Source organism: Rhinoderma darwinii, chromosome 1, assembly GCF_050947455.1.
Source record: "Rhinoderma darwinii isolate aRhiDar2 chromosome 1, aRhiDar2.hap1, whole genome shotgun sequence".
Taxonomy (NCBI): Eukaryota; Metazoa; Chordata; class Amphibia; order Anura; family Rhinodermatidae; genus Rhinoderma; species Rhinoderma darwinii.
In genome coordinates, this window is record NC_134687.1 from 410,959,932 (window position 1) to 410,980,537 (window position 20,606).

The 20,606-nt window shown below is 42.2% G+C and overlaps 9 non-coding genes across 9 annotated transcripts; all 9 read right to left on the reverse strand.

Annotated features, from left to right (window-relative positions):
• Positions 1-3,961: 3,961 nt before the first annotated feature.
• Positions 3,962-4,044, reverse strand: TRNAL-UAG (transfer RNA leucine (anticodon UAG)). Its single transcript has one exon. It is a non-coding gene; the product is annotated as a tRNA-Leu (tRNA).
• Positions 4,045-5,226: 1,182 nt separating this feature from the next.
• On the reverse strand, positions 5,227-5,309 carry TRNAL-UAG (transfer RNA leucine (anticodon UAG)). The gene has a single exon. It is a non-coding gene; the product is annotated as a tRNA-Leu (tRNA).
• Positions 5,310-6,490: 1,181 nt separating this feature from the next.
• Positions 6,491-6,573, reverse strand: TRNAL-UAG (transfer RNA leucine (anticodon UAG)). The gene has a single exon. It is a non-coding gene; the product is annotated as a tRNA-Leu (tRNA).
• A 1,182-nt stretch (positions 6,574-7,755) lies between these two features.
• Positions 7,756-7,838, reverse strand: TRNAL-UAG (transfer RNA leucine (anticodon UAG)). The gene has a single exon. It is a non-coding gene; the product is annotated as a tRNA-Leu (tRNA).
• Positions 7,839-9,020: 1,182 nt separating this feature from the next.
• Positions 9,021-9,103, reverse strand: TRNAL-UAG (transfer RNA leucine (anticodon UAG)). Its single transcript has one exon. It is a non-coding gene; the product is annotated as a tRNA-Leu (tRNA).
• Positions 9,104-10,285: 1,182 nt separating this feature from the next.
• TRNAL-UAG (transfer RNA leucine (anticodon UAG)) lies at positions 10,286-10,368 on the reverse strand. Its single transcript has one exon. It is a non-coding gene; the product is annotated as a tRNA-Leu (tRNA).
• Positions 10,369-18,155: 7,787 nt separating this feature from the next.
• Positions 18,156-18,238, reverse strand: TRNAL-UAG (transfer RNA leucine (anticodon UAG)). The gene has a single exon. It is a non-coding gene; the product is annotated as a tRNA-Leu (tRNA).
• A 1,183-nt stretch (positions 18,239-19,421) lies between these two features.
• Positions 19,422-19,504, reverse strand: TRNAL-UAG (transfer RNA leucine (anticodon UAG)). Its single transcript has one exon. It is a non-coding gene; the product is annotated as a tRNA-Leu (tRNA).
• A 549-nt stretch (positions 19,505-20,053) lies between these two features.
• Positions 20,054-20,136, reverse strand: TRNAL-UAG (transfer RNA leucine (anticodon UAG)). The gene has a single exon. It is a non-coding gene; the product is annotated as a tRNA-Leu (tRNA).
• Between the last annotated feature and the right edge of the window lie 470 nt (positions 20,137-20,606).

A 20,606-nucleotide genomic window follows, 5' to 3' on the forward strand; every position in this document is an offset into this window, starting at 1 on the left:
CTATGCCTCTGATTGATTTGCCTAAACCTGTTCCGGTAGTGGGTATCGACTCCACTCCTCTTGCTAATGGTTATTTTACACAGCATACCCCTGTTTTTGAACTCCTTGTTGGCTCCATGCATTTGGAGCAATGCTCTGTACTATTGATGCAGGGATTATCGTACGATTTGGTTCTAGGTCTTCCCTGGTTGCAGTTGCATAATCCTACGTTTGACTGGAATACTGGGGAGCTAACCAAATGGGGTAATGAATGTTGTACGTCATGTTTTTCTGTTAATTCTATTTCTCCCCCTAAGGAGGTGAATACGCTACCCGAGTTTGTTCAGGACTTCGCTGATGTTTTCTCTAAAGAGGCCTCCGAAGTATTACCGCCTCATAGAGAATACGATTGCGCTATCGAATTGGTACCAGGAGCTAAGCTTCCTAAGGGTAGGATATTTAACCTTTCTTGTCCCGAACGTGAAGCCATGAGGGAGTATATCCAGGAATCCCTGGCCAAGGGTTACATTCGTCCCTCTTCTTCTCCGGTAGGTGCTGGCTTCTTCTTCGTAGGGAAGAAGGATGGGGGTCTTAGGCCATGCATTGACTACCGTGGCCTGAATAAGGTCACGGTAAGGAACCAGTATCCCCTTCCTTTGATTCCTGATCTCTTTAATCAGGTTCAGGGGGCCCAATGGTTCTCTAAATTGGATCTACGGGGGGCGTATAACCTTATTCGCATCAAAGAGGGGGATGAGTGGAAGACTGCGTTTAACACGCCCGAAGGCCATTTCGAATACCTCGTCATGCCCTTTGGGTTGTGCAATGCCCCTGCGGTCTTCCAGAACTTCATAAATGAGATTTTGAGAAATTACCTGGGGATATTTCTTGTAGTGTACCTTGATGACATATTGGTGTTTTCCAGGGACTGGTCTTCCCACATAGAGCATGTCAGGAAAGTGCTCCAGGTCCTTCGAGAAAACAAACTGTTTGCCAAAATCGAAAAATGTGTATTTGGGGTACAGGAGATACCATTTTTAGGTCAAATCCTCACTCCTCATGAATTCCGCATGGACCCTGCCAAGGTTCAGGCTGTGGCTGAATGGGTCCAACCTGCCTCCCTGAAAGCGCTACAGTGTTTTTTGGGGTTCGCTAACTATTACAGGAGATTTATTGCTAACTTCTCGGTCGTCGCTAAGCCTCTTACGGACCTCACTCGCAAGGGTGCTGATGTCCTCCATTGGCCCCCTGAGGCCGTCCAGGCTTTTGAGACCCTCAAGAAGTGCTTTATCTCGGCCCCCGTGCTGGTTCAGCCCAACCAAAGGGAGCCATTTATTGTGGAGGTTGACGCGTCCGAGGTGGGAGTGGGGGCCGTCTTGTCCCAGGGTACCAGCTCCCTCACCCATCTCCGCCCCTGTGCTTACTTTTCTAGGAAGTTTTCGCCCACGGAGTGTAACTATGATATTGGCAACCGCGAACTTTTAGCCATTAAATGGGCATTTGAAGAGTGGCGCCACTTCCTGGAGGGGGCTAGGCACCAGGTAACGGTCCTTACCGACCACAAGAATCTGGTTTTCCTAGAATCTGCCCGGAGGCTAAACCCGAGACAAGCTCGATGGGCGTTGTTTTTTACCAGATTCAATTTTTTGGTTACCTATAGGGCCGGGTCTAAAAATATTAAGGCGGATGCACTGTCGCGTAGCTTCATGGCCAGCCCTCCTTCGGAGGAAGATCCTGTTTGTATTTTGCCTCCAGGTATAGTCATTTCCTCTATCGAGTCCGATTTAGTCTCTGAAATTGCGGCTGATCAAGGTTCAGCTCCTGGGAACCTTCCTGAGAACAAGCTGTTTGTTCCCCTGCAATTCCGGCTAAGGGTACTTAGGGAAAATCACGACTCCGCACTATCTGGCCATCCAGGCATCCTGGGTACCAAACACCTCATTACCAGAAATTATTGGTGGCCTGGTTTGCCTAAAGACGTTAAGGCCTACGTCGCCGCCTGTGAGGTTTGTGCCAGGTCCAAGACTCCCAGGTCCCGACCAGCGGGCTTACTGCGTTCGTTGCCCATTCCCCAGAGACCTTGGACACATATCTCCATGGATTTTATCACCGATTTGCCTCCATCCCAAGGCAAGTCGGTGGTGTGGGTGGTGGTAGACCGCTTCAGTAAAATGTGCCACTTTGTGCCCCTCAAGAAACTACCCAACGCCAAGACGTTGGCTACCTTGTTTATCAAACACATCCTGCGTCTCCATGGGGTCCCCGTCAATATTGTTTCTGACAGAGGGGTACAATTTGTTTCATTATTTTGGAGAGCCTTCTGTAATAAGTTGGGGATTGATCTGTCCTTCTCCTCTGCCTTCCATCCTGAAACCAATGGCCAAACGGAGAGGACTAATCAGTCTCTAGAACAATACTTAAGATGTTTTGTCGCTGACTGTCAATTTGATTGGGTTTCTTTCATTCCCCTCGCCGAATTTTCCCTTAATAACCGGGTCAGTAACTCGTCAGGGGTCTCTCCCTTTTTCTGTAATTTTGGGTTTAATCCACGGTTCTCCTCCGTTTCACCTGGTTGTTCCAACAATCCCGAGGTGGAGGTCGTTCATCGGGATCTGTGCACAGTCTGGGCCCAGGTTCAGAAGAACCTAGAGGCGTCCCAGAGCATACAGAAGGCTCAGGCCGATAGAAGACGTTCTGCTAACCCCCTGTTTGTGGTCGGGGATCTGGTGTGGTTGTCATCCAGGAACTTGCGTCTCAAGGTTCCGTCCAAAAAGTTTGCTCCCCGGTTTATTGGGCCGTATAAGGTCATTGAGGTCCTCAGTCCTGTCTCTTTCCGGCTGGAGTTACCCCCGTCTTTTCGTATACACAACGTGTTTCATGCCTCCCTCCTGAAACGCTGCTCCCCGTCCTTGGCCCCCTCGAGGAAACCTCCTGTTCCCGTCCTCACCCCTGAGGGGGTGGAATTTGAGGTGGCCAGGATCGTGGACAGCAAGATGGTCCAAGGCTCCCTCCAGTACCTGGTCCATTGGAGAGGATACGGGCCCGAGGAGAGGACTTGGGTACCCGCCCGGGATGTTCACGCTGGGGTATTGGTCAGGAGGTTCCACCTGCGTTTCCCCAGTAAGCCAGGTCCACTTAGAAAGGGTCCGGTGGCCCCTCATAAAAGGGGGGGTACTGTAAAGGATCTGCCAGGCACTGCTTCAGGGTTAACTCCCAGAATTAATCAGTCAACACCTGAGTGTACATCCCTGAGACAGACACCAGCTTCCTCCACTCAGGCTGGCAGGCTTAGGAGTGGGAGAGCCTATCGCAACCTGGCCAGACTCAGCTAGCTCCCGCCCTCGGTCTATTTAAGCCTGCTCTTCCTGTCCATCTGTGCTTGTGAATTCTTTCCTTGAGGTTTCCTGGCCCAGCTACAGCTCCTGCTACTTTTTGATCCTGCTCCATACAGACCCCGGCTTACCGACTACTCTTCTGCTTTTCGCTTTGTACCTCGCACTCTCCTGGCTTGACTCGGCTCGTTCACTACTCTGTTGCTCACGGTGTTTCCGCGAGCAACTGCCCATTTCCCTTGCTTGTGTTCCCTTGTTTGTTTGTCGTGTTTGTCATGCACTTACTGAGCGCAGGGACCGCCGCCCAGTTGTACCCCGTCGTCTAGGGCGGGTCGTTGCAAGTAGGCAGGGACAGAGTGGCGGGTAGATTAGGGCTCACTTGTCCGTTTCCCTACCCCCCCCACCATTACACTGACATTATATCATGCTAAGAAAATATGAGTGTTCAAAAGTGGGATTTAAATCCACAAATTCAAGAGAGACCGGTCGGTCATCCTAACCTACACAAAAGTGCAATTTTTAAAGATTGGATGCCGAAACAGTTATCTGAAGAGTCTAATGTTTTGGGGCGTATACCGACATAATTTTTTTACTGATATTTCACCAACACTGACGGAATGACTGCGAAGAATGTTTAAGAAAAGATGAGCTGTCAGAAGTGGGATTTGAACCCACGCCTCCAGGGGACACTGCGACCTAAACGCAGCACCTTAGACCACTCGGCCATCCTGACTTACAGAAAATTTCTGCCTCTCCAGTTTGGTAGCAAAAACAAACATGTTAAGAGTCGATTTTTTGGGGATGATGAATTGAAAGATTAGAACTGTTTCTTGTCCATTTCCGTCTTGTATTTATTGGTTTATGATTACAGTGTTGCAAAAAGAAGTCCTTGAAGACCCTTTTACTTGCTTGATCTTGAAAATATAGAGAAATCCCCCTGGGAGGTACCCAGGAGTAAGGCAGTGGTGTAGGATTCTCTATAACATTCACTCAAGTAAGCAGAGGGATATGAATTGTTTTACATTGTTCACTTATATTTAGGGTCCTGTTAGAGATATGGGGATCATGAGAATTTAGAGTTGGTAGAGAATATGATCAAGGTTAAAAAAGTTGGCAGAAAGGAGTGTTGTGAAAGTCGTGGTACTAAAAAAGGTATCTACTGCACCTGACTGTTGGGTGTGGAGCACTTCTCTTTATCAGAATTTAGATTAAGCCGCGTAACTGGTGTGTTCTGCAGGTGTTTGTCAGGGATGGGGTTTCTCTGACAGTTTTACAAGTGTTAGAATTAATTTGGCTCCAAACTCCCACTAATACAAAGCCACATGTATATAAGTGGCTCGGGCTGGTCTCTTGGAGCTATGGAGTGCACAGTAGTGGAGCTAGGCCATGTTCTGTAGCCAGGCCCAGGATGTGGCCCCGTGTCTCAAATATTGCCACAACTTACACGGTTGCAGTGGGTAAATGCTATTAGCAAAAGGACTCCTCTCATCGCCGTACTCAGCTGCATAGAAATTGGGCAACAGAATAGCTGCACTATCACTCAATAGTACTGAATGCAGAATTGTCCCAGGTCTGGTGTTGAGTCTGTAGAAGTCTTTACAGGGAGTTGGCGAGGATTTTACCAGGATAGCGGAGGAGCTCAAGGAAAATGCGTCATTACTTTATGAGTCTTAGACCTGACATTATATCATGCTAAGAAAATATGAGTGTTCAAAAGTGGGATTTAAATCCACAAATTCAAGAGAGACCGGTCGGTCATCCTAACCTACACAAAAGTGCAATTTTTAAAGATTGGATGCCGAAACAGTTATCTGAAGAGTCTAATGTTTTGGGGCGTATACCGACATAATTTTTTTACTGATATTTCACCAACACTGACGGAATGACTGCGAAGAATGTTTAAGAAAAGATGAGCTGTCAGAAGTGGGATTTGAACCCACGCCTCCAGGGGACACTGCGACCTAAACGCAGCACCTTAGACCACTCGGCCATCCTGACTTACAGAAAATTTCTGCCTCTCCAGTTTGGTAGCAAAAACAAACATGTTAAGAGTCGATTTTTTGGGGATGTTGAATTGAAAGATTAGAACTGTTTCTTGTCCATTTCCGTCTTGTATTTATTGGTTTATGATTACAGTGTTGCAAAAAGAAGTCCTTGAAGACCCTTTTACTTGCTTGATCTTGAAAATATAGAGAAATCCCCCTGGGAGGTACCCAGGAGTAAGGCAGTGGTGTAGGATTCTCTATAACATTCACTCAAGTAAGCAGAGGGATATGAATTGTTTTACATTGTTCACTTATATTTAGGGTCCTGTTAGAGATATGGGGATCATGAGAATTTAGAGTTGGTAGAGAATATGATCAAGGTTAAAAAAGTTGGCAGAAAGGAGTGTTGTGAAAGTCGTAGTACTAAAAATGGTATCTACTGCACCTGACTGTTGGGTGTGGAGCACTTCTCTTTATCAGAATTTAGATTAAGCCGCGTAACTGGTGTGTTCTGCAGGTGTTCGTCAGGGATGGGGTTTCTCTGACAGTTTTACAAGTGCTAGAATTAATTTGGCTCCAAACTCCCACTAATACAAAGCCACATGTATATAAGTGGCTCGGGCTGGTCTCTTGGAGCTATGGAGTGCACAGTAGTGGAGCTAGGCCATGTTCTGTAGCCAGGCCCAGGATGTGGCCCCGTTTCTCAAATATTGCCACAACTTACACGGTTGCAGTGGGTAAATGCTATTAGCAAAAGGACTCCTCTCATCGCCGTACTCAGCTGCATAGAAATTGGGCAACAGAATAGCTGCACTATCACTCAATAGTACTGAATGCAGAATTGTCCCAGGTCTGGTGTTGAGTCTGTAGAAGTCTTTACAGGGAGTTGGCGAGGATTTTACCAGGATAGCGGAGGAGCTCAAGGAAAATGCGTCATTACTTTATGAGTCTTAGACCTGACATTATATCATGCTAAGAAAATATGAGTGTTCAAAAGTGGGATTTAAATCCACAAATTCAAGAGAGACCGGTCGGTCATCCTAACCTACACAAAAGTGCAATTTTTAAAGATTGGATGCCGAAACAGTTATCTTTAGAGTCTAATGTTTTGGGGCGTATACCGACATCATTTTTTACTGATATTTCACCAACACTGACGGAATGACTGCGAAGAATGTTTAAGAAAAGATGAGCTGTCAGAAGTGGGATTTGAACCCACGCCTCCAGGGGACACTGCGACCTATACGCAGCACCTTAGACCACTCGGCCATCCTGACTTACAGAAAATTTCTGCCTCTCCAGTTTGGTAGCAAAAACAAACATGTTAAGAGTCGATTTTTTGGGGATGTTGAATTGAAAGATTAGAACTGTTTCTTGTCCATTTCCGTCTTGTATTTATTGGTTTATGATTACAGTGTTGCAAAAAGAAGTCCTTGAAGACCCTTTTACTTGCTTGATCTTGAAAATATAGAGAAATCCCCCTGGGAGGTACCCAGGAGTAAGGCAGTGGTGTAGGATTCTCTATAACATTCACTCAAGTAAGCAGAGGGATATGAATTGTTTTACATTGTTCACTTATATTTAGGGTCCTGTTAGAGATATGGGGATCATGAGAATTTAGAGTTGGTAGAGAATATGATCAAGGTTAAAAAAGTTGGCAGAAAGGAGTGTTGTGAAAGTCGTGGTACTAAAAAAGGTATCTACTGCACCTGACTGTTGGGTGTGGAGCACTTCTCTTTATCAGAATTTAGATTAAGCCGCGTAACTGGTGTGTTCTGCAGGTGTTCGTCAGGGATGGGGTTTCTCTGACAGTTTTACAAGTGCTAGAATTAATTTGGCTCCAAACTCCCACTAATACAAAGCCACATGTATATAAGTGGCTCGGGCTGGTCTCTTGGAGCTATGGAGTGCACAGTAGTGGAGCTAGGCCATGTTCTGTAGCCAGGCCCAGGATGTGGCCCCGTGTCTCAAATATTGCCACAACTTACACGGTTGCAGTGTGTAAATGCTATTAGCAAAAGGACGCCTCTCATCGCCGTACTCAGCTGCATAGAAATTGGGCAACAGAATAGCTGCACTATCACTCAATAGTACTGAATGCAGAATTGTCCCAGGTCTGGTGTTGAGTCTGTAGAAGTCTTTACAGGGAGTTGGCGAGGATTTTACCAGGATAGCGGAGGAGCTCAAGGAAAATGCGTCATTACTTTATGAGTCTTAGACCTGACATTATATCATGCTAAGAAAATATGAGTGTTCAAAAGTGGGATTTAAATCCACAAATTCAAGAGAGACCGGTCGGTCATCCTAACCTACACAAAAGTGCAATTTTTAAAGATTGGATGCCGAAACAGTTATCTGAAGAGTCTAATGTTTTGGGGCGTATACCGACATCATTTTTTTACTGATATTTCACCAACACTGACGGAATGACTGCGAAGAATGTTTAAGAAAAGATGAGCTGTCAGAAGTGGTATTTGAACCCACGCCTCCAGGGGAGACTGCGACCTAAACGCAGCGCCTTAGACCACTCGGCCATCCTGACTTACAGAAAATCTATGCCTCTCCAGTTTGGTAGCAAAAACAAACATGTTAAGAGTCGATTTTTTGGGGATGTTGAATTGAAAGATTAGAACTGTTTCTTGTCCATTTCCGTCTTGTATTTATTGGTTTATGATTACAGTGTTGCAAAAAGAAGTCCTTGAAGACCCTTTTACTTGCTTGATCTTGAAAATATAGAGAAATCCCCCTGGGAGGTACCCAGGAGTAAGGCAGTGGTGTAGGATTCTCTATAACATTCACTCAAGTAAGCAGAGGGATATGAATTGTTTTACATTGTTCACTTATATTTAGGGTCCTGTTAGAGATATGGGGATCATGAGAATTTAGAGTTGGTAGAGAATATGATCAAGGTTAAAAAAGTTGGCAGAAAGGAGTGTTGTGAAAGTCGTGGTACTAAAAAAGGTATCTACTGCACCTGACTGTTGGGTGTGGAGCACTTCTCTTTATCAGAATTTAGATTAAGCCGCGTAACTGGTGTGTTCTGCAGGTGTTTGTCAGGGATGGGGTTTCTCTGACAGTTTTACAAGTGTTAGAATTAATTTGGCTCCAAACTCCCACTAATACAAAGCCACATGTATATAAGTGGCTCGGGCTGGTCTCTTGGAGCTATGGAGTGCACAGTAGTGGAGCTAGGCCATGTTCTGTAGCCAGGCCCAGGATGTGGCCCCGTGTCTCAAATATTGCCACAACTTACACGGTTGCAGTGGGTAAATGCTATTAGCAAAAGGACTCCTCTCATCGCCGTACTCAGCTGCATAGAAATTGGGCAACAGAATAGCTGCACTATCACTCAATAGTACTGAATGCAGAATTGTCCCAGGTCTGGTGTTGAGTCTGTAGAAGTCTTTACAGGGAGTTGGCGAGGATTTTACCAGGATAGCGGAGGAGCTCAAGGAAAATGCGTCATTACTTTATGAGTCTTAGACCTGACATTATATCATGCTAAGAAAATATGAGTGTTCAAAAGTGGGATTTAAATCCACAAATTCAAGAGAGACCGGTCGGTCATCCTAACCTACACAAAAGTGCAATTTTTAAAGATTGGATGCCGAAACAGTTATCTGAAGAGTCTAATGTTTTGGGGCGTATACCGACATAATTTTTTTACTGATATTTCACCAACACTGACGGAATGACTGCGAAGAATGTTTAAGAAAAGATGAGCTGTCAGAAGTGGGATTTGAACCCACGCCTCCAGGGGACACTGCGACCTAAACGCAGCACCTTAGACCACTCGGCCATCCTGACTTACAGAAAATTTCTGCCTCTCCAGTTTGGTAGCAAAAACAAACATGTTAAGAGTCGATTTTTTGGGGATGTTGAATTGAAAGATTAGAACTGTTTCTTGTCCATTTCCGTCTTGTATTTATTGGTTTATGATTACAGTGTTGCAAAAAGAAGTCCTTGAAGACCCTTTTACTTGCTTGATCTTGAAAATATAGAGAAATCCCCCTGGGAGGTACCCAGGAGTAAGGCAGTGGTGTAGGATTCTCTATAACATTCACTCAAGTAAGCAGAGGGATATTAATTGTTTTACATTGTTCACTTATATTTAGGGTCCTGTTAGAGATATGGGGATGATGAGAATTTAGAGTTGGTAGAGAATATGATCAAGGTTAAAAAAGTTGGCAGAAAGGAGTGTTGTGAAAGTCGTGGTACTAAAAATGGTATCTACTGCACCTGACTGTTGGGTGTGGAGCACTTCTCTTTATCAGAATTTAGATTAAGCCGCGTAACTGGTGTGTTCTGCAGGTGTTCGTCAGGGATGGGGTTTCTCTGACAGTTTTACAAGTGCTAGAATTAATTTGGCTCCAAACTCCCACTAATACAAAGCCACATGTATATAAGTGGCTCGGGCTGGTCTCGTGGAGCTATGGAGTGCACAGTAGTGGAGCTAGGCCATGTTCTGTAGCCAGGCCCAGGATGTGGCCCCGTTTCTCAAATATTGCCACAACTTACACGGTTGCAGTGGGTAAATGCTATTAGCAAAAGGACTCCTCTCATCGCCGTACTCAGCTGCATAGAAATTGGGCAACAGAATAGCTGCACTATCACTCAATAGTACTGAATGCAGAATTGTCCCAGGTCTGGTGTTGAGTCTGTAGAAGTCTTTACAGGGAGTTGGCGAGGATTTTACCAGGATAGCGGAGGAGCTCAAGGAAAATGCGTCATTACTTTATGAGTCTTAGACCTGACATTATATCATGCTAAGAAAATATGAGTGTTCAAAAGTGGGATTTAAATCCACAAATTCAAGAGAGACCGGTCGGTCATCCTAACCTACACAAAAGTGCAATTTTTAAAGATTGGATGCCGAAACAGTTATCTGAAGAGTCTAATGTTTTGGGGCGTATACCGACATCATTTTTTTACTGATATTTCACCAACACTGACGGAATGACTGCGAAGAATGTTTAAGAAAAGATGAGCTGTCAGAAGTGGGATTTGAACCCACGCATCCAGGGGAGACTGCGAGCTAAACGCAGCGCCTTAGACCACTCAGCCATCCTGACTTACAGAAAATCTCTGCCTCTCCAGTTTGGTAGCAAAAACAAACATGTTAAGAGTCGATTTTTTGGGGATGATGAATTGAAAGATTAGAACTGTTTCTTGTCCATTTCCGTCTTGTATTTATTGGTTTATGATTACAGTGTTGCAAAAAGAAGTCCTTGAAGACCCTTTTACTTGCTTGATCTTGAAAATATAGAGAAATCCCCCTGGGAGGTACCCAGGAGTAAGGCAGTGGTGTAGGATTCTCTATAACATTCACTCAAGTAAGCAGAGGGATATGAATTGTTTTACATTGTTCACTTATATTTAGGGTCCTGTTAGAGATATGGGGATCATGAGAATTTAGAGTTGGTAGAGAATATGATCAAGGTTAAAAAAGTTGGCAGAAAGGAGTGTTGTGAAAGTCGTGGTACTAAAAAAGGTATCTACTGCACCTGACTGTTGGGTGTGGAGCACTTCTCTTTATCAGAATTTAGATTAAGCCGCGTAACTGGTGGGTTCTGCAGGTGTTCGTCAGGGATGGGGTTTATCTGACAGTTTTACAAGTGCTAGAATTAATTTGGCTCCAAACTCCCACTAATACAAAGCCACATGTATATAAGTGGCTCGGGCTGGTCTCTTGGAGCTATGGAGTGCACAGTAGTGGAGCTAGGCCATGTTCTGTAGCCAGGCCCAGGATGTGGCCCCCGTGTCTCAAATATTGCCACAACTTACACGGTTGCAGTGGGTAAATGCTATTAGCAAAAGGACTCCTCTCATCGCCGTACTCAGCTGCATAGAAATTGGGCAACAGAATAGCTGCACTATCACTCAATAGTACTGAATGCAGAATTGTCCCAGGTCTGGTGTTGAGTCTGTAGAAGTCTTTACAGGGAGTTGGCGAGGATTTTACCAGGATAGCGGAGGAGCTCAAGGAAAATGCGTCATTACTTTATGAGTCTTAGACCTGACATTATATCATGCTAAGAAAATATGAGTGTTCAAAAGTGGGATTTAAATCCACAAATTCAAGAGAGACCGGTCTGTCATCCTAACCTACACAAAAGTGCAATTTTTAAAGATTGGATGCCGAAACAGTTATCTGAAGAGTCTAATGTTTTGGGGCGTATACCGACATAATTTTTTTTACTAATTTTTCACCAATATAAACCTATAGAATATAGGGCACAACTAACACAAGTAAATTGAAAGATGTATAAATTTTATTAGATATTACAACATTAAAAAATTACAACATTAAAAAATGAGTCATACTGAGCATGAAACACAAGAGACGTCTGACACATGCAGAGAACATACAAAAAAAACTATATTAAATGACACTGTCACGGGTGACGGTATATATCTCTATCCATAGGTGATGTAAGCCTTGTACCAGATAGTTAAAGCTTCTGTGTGTTTAACATCTACTTAGACCAAGTGGACACATTTATGTATGCAGTTGAAAGGAGCTAGAGTATGAAACATATGTGCCCAGTGCACAGATATGTCAGCAAAAACTGCAAGCTTTAAGCTATGGTCTGGTAAGAGTAACACAGCATGTCTGCAATGGTGGTAAAGGTAGTTAAATTAACCAGATGGGGGGGGAGAGAAGATATATAACATACCCATTTGTAGTCCTCTGCATGGAGAGAACGTCAGTCCCGACGCGCGTTTTGGCGGAATGCCTTCGTCCGGGGGTGCCGTCTCTCCAGCAAGAACCTCCCTCTTTAAAAACATATGGCCGTCCAATCATGTCAGCAGTTGAGGATCACATGGGGCAGTGAAAGTGTATACACTGGCGTCATGCATCGGGAGCAGGAAGACTCGTAGCAATCCCCCGAACGCGCGTCATCAAGGGGGCGTGGATCAACGGCGACTGACGCCGCAGATACACGCCCACCCAGATGCAGACGCCCGAGTCAGAGGGAAGCCGAGAAAACCCTCCCGGCGCAAGCGCACAAGCACCTACTGCTGTAGAAGAATGTCTCCCATGAGATATACGCAGTGCAGGATCGGACAGCAAATTTGAAGTTTGAAGGGCATAAAAATACAGTGTTAAACGATAATGACCATATATTCCATCAGGTGCAGCAGCTATAAGCATATTTGACAAACTGCAGAACAGCATGAAATCCAATCAGGAACAATGTACATAGGACCCAACGACACATTTAAAGATGTTACTAGAAATATGTCAAATTGCACCACGCATAAAAAGACAAATATAAAATGTTGGAAATAAAACATGTATCTCAAACATAACCATTATAATACAAATAACAGCAGTATCCATGAGTCAAACTTGTATGACAGTACATCCAAACAATTATAAATGGATAAAACTGCATATACAGTGGTCTTTATATATATATAAGACAAAAAAACACATATTAAAACAAAAATATATATAATACATATAAATATCATATTGAAAAAAATATATATATATAGATACAATATCTGTGTAAAATAGAATTTGATAATGCATGTAAAGCATAATGGAAAAATGATAAATAATAAATAATGCATAATAATAAAAAATAATGGTGAAGATTATATATACACATATATGTAATAAAAAATTATATACATAACAAATATATAATGTGAAATACATCAATTTAATAATTGTGAACCAAACCAATAATAAAAGTGATGGAACAATACAATGTGTGTAATATAAAACAAATATGTTGCGTGTGTATATAGTCTATATTTATAAGGGTAATAGTAAATTACGTATAATGCTATATAGGGAAAAAAACGTACTAGGTGTTGTAAAGCACGATGTTAGGATTTTTATATGTGAACGAAACTAAGTGAGAAAGTGCATGCGTGTGAATGTTGATAAACAATTACACATAATACATAAAAATAATAAATGTAAAAATAAAAATAATAGATATAAACCGTGGTAGTAAATGGTAGAAAAAATAAAAATATATATATATATATATATGTAATACATATATAGGTATAATAGTAAAGAGATCTAAATAAATGTAATTTAATAATTACTGATTGATGGGTAATAGGTAAGTGGTGTAGAAGATGTGTACAAATATGAATATAATATTGTGTATAGGAATATATATGAATATGTATTAATTCAATGTACATCAAACACAAGTAACCCAATGAATATAGTGTGAAAAATAATAAAACAAAGAAAAGAAAAAAATGACAAAATGTGTATATTGTAAATATTTATAAACGAAGTGGACACAGTAAATATGAAATAAAAAGATGAATAATGGTGATAAATAATGAATAATAAATAAGTAAATATGCAAAATATGTATGATAATAAATAATACATATGTAAATATATATATATATTGGACTACAAAAGGGTCGTAGTAGCAATCATTGGGCAGGAAAAATGACTAGCGTTCTTTGTTGGTATAAATGGATATTCATCGCACTGTATTCATGACCTCTCATTCTTCAAATTATAACAGGTCATAGTAGGTTCTATAATGAAAAGGGAAGTAATTAGACACATAAAAACTGAAACATATTTTAAAATAACCCACTGAAGGTCAATGGTCAAAGGAATGGGGTGAAATTGAGGTTCTCATTGAGCCCAAAAGGAGACATAGTCCTCAGAGTCCAGATCCACTTAGATTCACACCTTGCCAATCTTTTGGATATGTCACCCCCTCTAATATGTTTTTCAATGCAGTCGATTCCTCTCACTCTCAGTTTTGTCGAATCGCATGCATGATGTGCCTTGAAATGTCGGGCGACAGGTTTCAAGGTTTCAGTGTTCTCAGACATTTCAGCCAACGTGATATCACGGATGTGTTCCCTAACTCGAATTTTCAATTCACGTGTAGTAAGTCCAACATATATCTTAGGGCAGGGGCAGGTGGCATAATAGACCACTGCCTTGGTTGAACAGGTAACAGAATGGGTGATAGTGAATGTATGTTTGCCCGTTGAATCGACAAACGTTGTCGCCTTTTCAATATTAGGACACGCTACACAATGTCCGCATGTCTTATAGCCCCATTTAGGGCCTTTAGTCCCAAAGGGAAATCTTTGCCTATTTAGTTGGTAATGACTGCGGACAAGGTGATCTTTAAGATTTTTTGAGCGTCGTGCCGAGATGGTTGGATATCTAGAAATGTATTTCTCAATTGTTGGATCGGTGAGCAATATGGGCCAGAACTGCTTAAGTATATCTTTCATTTGAGGCCATCTTGAATGATACTCTGTGGTGAATCTTACCTGTGTCTCTAATTTGTTTTTTAGTTTAGGGAATAGCAGCTCGTCTCTTGATGTATTTTTCGCACGGTGATATGCCTTTTTAATCGAGCGTTTACTATATCCCCGGGCAAGGAAGCGGTTAGTGAGGTCATAGGCCTGTTTCTCAAATGCATCAGTAGAAGAACAGATCCTTCGAATCCTTAGGAATTGGCCGATTGGAACTGCCTTAATCGTCTGTATGGGGTGAGAGGAGGAAGCGTGAAGGAAGGCTTTGATTGCTGTTATCTTCCGAAACACATCTGATTGAAGGAAACCGTTCACATCCCTACACAGCTTAATGTCCAAAAATTCAGCTCGACATTTGTCATAATGATACGTAAGCTTGATGTTTAGATCATTTAGATTTAGTGCATTGATGAAATTCTCAAAAGTCTCAGGTGTGCCCCTCCAGATAAGTAGGATGTCATCGATGTACCGGGCCCAAAATATGACCCGGTCCATCGAGACACCCCGCCCACCATGGAAAAGGTCATGTTCCCACAGCCCCAGGAACAGGTTCGCATATGAAGGGGCACATGCTGCCCCCATTGCTGTTCCCTGGAGCTGGAGGTAAAATTTATCCTTGAAGACAAAAAAGTTATGTTCAAGTGCAAATTTGAGAAGTGTCGAGATAAAATTTGCAAAAATAGGTTCCATATTCCCCATAGTTAGGAATGCAGAGACAGCTCTTAAACCATCAGTATGGCGGATACTAGTGTAGAGTGACTCAACGTCACATGTACACAGTAACATATCTTCCTCCACACTGATTCCATCTATTTTCTGCAGAAGATCTGCAGTATCGCGCACATGTGACGGTAAACATTCGACAACCCCTTTAAGATGATGGTCAATGAATTTGCAAATTTTCTCGGTTAAATTACCCCTACCTGAGATGATTGGCCTTCCTGGGGGAACGGTTGCATCTTTGTGAACCTTTGGTAGCAGATAAAATGTTGATATGGTTGGTTCAGTAGGGATAAGTGCATCATATACTTCTTTGGTAATGATGTTCTCAGTTTTGGCCTTTATTAGGATCTTTTCCAGATCTGTTTGAAAAATATGCAAGGGATTATAAGTCAATCTTTTGTAGCAGTTTTTATCATTTAATTGTCTGAAGGCCTCAGCTTCATACATCACACAAGGCCAGACCACAATATTTCCGCCTTTGTCGGCTGCTTTAAACACGACATCGTCGATTTTACTTAGTTTTTTGAGGCTTTGTCTCTGTGCTGCCGATAGATTGTCATTTTTAATTCCATTGGGTATTTTTGCAAATTCCTGACTGACTGATTTAACAAAAGAGTCTACTGCCGAGCACATACTCATTGCAGGAAACCGCTTTGATTTTATCCTAAGTGTTGGGGGTACCTTACCTGTTGGATCAGAGTCTTGTTCCCTTAACAGTTCTTCTAAGTCATATAGGGTCTGTTGTTCGGTGATAGTAGGGAAAGTCTCATCAACCTCAGACCTATGAATATATTTTTTATAAATAAGAGATCGGCCGAAAATATGTAGGTCCTTAATTGCGGAAAATGTGTCAAAACGGGCACATGGGGCAAATGTTAACCCTCGCTCTAAGACCTCCATATCGGATGTAGAAAAAACGTGATTAGATAAATTAATTACCTTAAGTAAATTTGAAGGTCCATCGGCATCCGGCTTTCTCTTATTTGAGGTATGTTTGTATGGTACTTTTCTTTTTTGTCTCGTGCTATACGTGTGATAGGACCGCTGTCTTGATCCACCGTCAGATTCACTCTGAGATGAGATCGATGTTGTAGACATATGGCGATTGGTCTGTGCGGATGGAGTGCTTTTTCTCCATTTATAGACTTTTTGCTGGGCGTAATCATTGGTGTCTCTTGAAAATTTTTTAGACTTCATATCTTTAATTTCCTTCTCCCATTCAGTGAACTGATGTTCCAACGTAAGGTTGAACCTAACTAGGCCTTCAGGCGTCATTTTTTCTTTAAGATCAGATTGTATCACTTCAATGTCAATGTCGAGCTGATCTAATGTGGTTTGGTTCAAATTAACCAATAACTCCATGAATTTAAAGGAGCTTTGATTACAAGCTTCCTCCCAATTCGCAACAAATGTGGTATCCTCGATTGGGAAGGAAGGGAAGATCTGGACTCTGAGGCCTCTAGGGATCAATTTCCTTTGTAGGTAATTCTCCAAAAAGATTTTATTCCACCATATTTTCATACGGCGATGTAATAGATTCCTGTATTTATTCTGTAATTCACTCACATTCCCTTGACCATTAAAAGCAAGCTGAGTAGACCCATCATTAAAAACCTGATCCATTTGAGAACGCCAGATGCGTTCCCTAGCTTTGTGATCCATGGACCCTGATGTACTTGAATCTGTGAGGAACACAGTAAAAGATTAACCACATAAACCTATTGGTACATGCAGGAAAAGGGTCTAATAAGTATGCATATAAATATACACTATACTACTGCCTATACATTTCCGTCTTGTATTTATTGGTTTATGATTACAGTGTTGCAAAAAAAAGTCCTTGAAGACCCTTTTACTTGCTTGATCTTGAAAATATAGAGAAATCCCCCTGGGAGGTACCCAGGAGTAAGGCAGTGGTGTAGGATTCTCTATAACATTCACTCAAGTAAGCAGAGGGATATATATTGTTTTACATTGTTCACTTATATTTAGGGTCCTGTTAGAGATATGGGGATCATGAGAATTTAAAATTGGTAGAGAATATGATCAAGGTTAAAAAAGTTGGCAGAAAGGAGTGTTGTTAAAGTCGTGGTACTAAAAAAGGTATCTACTGCACCTGACTGTTGGGTGTGGAGCACTTCTCTTTATCAGAATTTAGATTAAGCCGCGTAACTGGTGGGTTCTGCAGGTGTTCGTCAGGGATGGGGTTTCTCTGACAGTTTTACAAGTGCTAGAATTAATTTGGCTCCAAACTCCCACTAATACAAAGCCACATGTATATAAGTGGCTCGGGCTGGTCTCTTGGAGCTATGGAGTGCACAGTAGTGGAGCTAGGCCATGTTCTGTAGCCAGCCCCAGGATGTGGCCCCGTGTCTCAAATATTGCCACAACTTACACGGTTGCAGTGGGTAAATGCTATTAGCAAAAGGACTCCTCTCATCGCCGTACTCAGCTGCATAGAAATTGGGCAACAGAATAGCTGCACTATCACTCAATAGTACTGAATGCAGAATTGTCCCAGGTCTGGTGTTGAGTCTGTAGAAGTCTTTACAGGGAGTTGGCGAGGATTTTACCAGGATAGCGGAGGAGCTCAAGGAAAATGCATCATTACTTTATGAGTCTTAGACCCGACATTATATCATGCTAAGAAAATATGAGTGTTCAAAAGTGGGATTTAAATCCACAAATTCAAGAGAGACCGGTCGGTCATCATAACCTACACAAAAGTGCAATTTTTAAAGATTGGATGCCGAAACAGTTATCTGAAGAGTCTAATGTTTTCGGGCGTATACCGACATCATTTTTTTACTATTATTTCACTAACACTGACGGAATGACTGCGACGAATGTTTAAGAAAAGAAGAGTTGTCAGAAGTGGGATTTGAACCCACGCCTCCAGGGGAGACTGCGACCTAAACGCAGCGCCTTAGACCACTCGGCCATCCTGACTTACAGAAAAGCTCTTCCTCTCCAGATTGGTAGCAAAAACAATCATGTTGGGAGTCGATTTTTTTGGGGTTGTTGAATTGAAAGATTAGAACTGTTTCTTGTCCATTTCCGTCTTGTATTTATTGGTTTATGATTACAGTGTTTCAAAAAGAAGTCCTTGAAGATCCTTTTACTTGTTTGATCTTGAAAATATAGAGAAATCCCCCTGGGAGGTACCCAGGAATAAGGCAGTGCTGTAGGATTCTCTATAACATTCACTCAAGTAAGCAGAGGGATATGAATTGTTTTACATTGTTCACTTATATTTAGGGTCCTGTTAGAGATATGGGGATGATGAGAATTTAGAGTTGGTAGAGAATATGATCAAGGTTAAAAAAGTTGGCAGAAAGGAGTGTTGTGAAAGTTGTGGTACTAAAAAAGGTATCTACTGCACCTGACTGTTGGGTGTGGAGCACTTCTCTTTATCAGAATATAGATTAAGCCGCGTAACTGGTGTGTTCTGCAGGTGTTCGTCAGGGATGGGGTTTCTCTGACAGTTTTACAAGTGCTAGAATTAATTTGGCTCCAAACTCCCACTAATACAAAGCCACATGTATATAAGTGGCTCGGGCTGGTCTCTTGGAGCTATGGAGTGCACAGTAGTGGAGCTAGGCCATGTTCTGTAGCCAGGCCCAGGATGTGGCCCCGTGTCTCAAATATTGCCACAACTTACACGGTTGCAGTGGGTAAATGCTATTAGCAAAAGGACTCCTCTCATCGCCGTACTCAGCTGCATAGAAATTGGGCAACAGAATAGCTGCACTATCACTCAATAGTACTGAATGCAGAATTGTCCCAGGTCTGGTGTTGAATCTGTAGAAGTCTTTACAGGGAGTTGGCGAGGATTTTACCAGGATAGCGGAGGAGCTCAAGGAAAATGCGTCATTACTTTATGAGTCTTAGACCTGACATTATATCATGCTAAGAAAATATGAGTGTTCAAAAGTGGGATTTAAATCCACAAATTCAAGAGAGTCCGGTCGGTCATCCTAACCTACACAAAAGTGCAATTTTTAAAGATTGGATGCCGAAACAGTTATCTGAAGAGTCTAATGTTTTGGGGCGTATACCGACATCATTTTTTTACCGATATTTCACCAACACTGACGGAATGACTGCGAAGAATGTTTAAGAAAAGATGAGCTGTCAGAAGTGGGATTTGAACCCACGCCTCCAGGGGAGACTGCGACCTAAACGCAGTGCCTTAGACCACTCGGCCACCCTGACTTACAAAAAACCTCTGCCTCTCCAGTTTGGTAGCAAAAACAAACATGTTAAGAGTCGATTTTTTGGGGATGTTGAATTGAAAGATTAGAACTGTTTCTTGTCCATTTCCGTCTTGTATTTATTGGTTTATGATTACAGTGTTGCAAAAAGAAGTCCTTGAAGACCCTTTTACTTGCTTGATCTTGAAAATATAGAGAAATCCCCCTGGGAGGTACCCAGGAGTAAGGCAGTGGTGTAGGATTCTCTATAACATTCACTCAAGTAACCAGAGTGATATGAATTGTTTTACATTGTTCACTTATATTTAGGGTCCTGTTAGAGATATGGGGATCATGAGAATTTAGAGTTGGTAGAGAATATGATCAAGGTTAAAAAAGTTGGCAGGTCGGTCATCCTAACCTACACAAAAGTGCAATTTTTAAAGATTGGATGCAGAAACAGTTATCTGAAGAGTCTAATGTTTTGGGGCGTATACCGACATCATTTTTTTACTGATATTTCACCAACACTGACGGAATGACTGCGAAGAATGTTTAAGAAAAGATGAGCTGTCAGAAGTGGGATTTGAACCCACGCCTCCTGGTGAGACTGCGACCTAAACGCAGCGCCTTAGACCACTCGGCCATCCTGACTTACAGAAAATTTCTGCCTCTCCAGATTGGTAGCAAAAACAAACATGTTAAGAGTCGATTTTTTGGGGATGTTGAATTGAAAGATTAGAACTGTTTCTTGTCCATTTCCGTCTTGTATTTATTGGTTTATGATTACAGTGTTGCAAAAAGAAGTCCTTGAAGACCCTTTTACTTGCTTGATCTTGAAAATATAGAGAAATCCCCCTGGGAGGTACCCAGGAGTAAGGCAGTGGTGTAGGATTCTCTATAACATTCACTCAAGTAAGCAGAGGGATATGAATTGTTTTACATTGTTCACTTATATTTAGGGTCCTGTTAGAGATATGGGGATCATGAGAATTTAGAGTTGGTAGAGAATATGATCAAGGTTAAAAAAGTTGGCAGAAAGGAGTGTTGTGAAAGTCGTGGTACTAAAAAAGGTATCTACTGCACCTGACTGTTGGGTGTGGAGCACTTCTCTTTATCAGAAT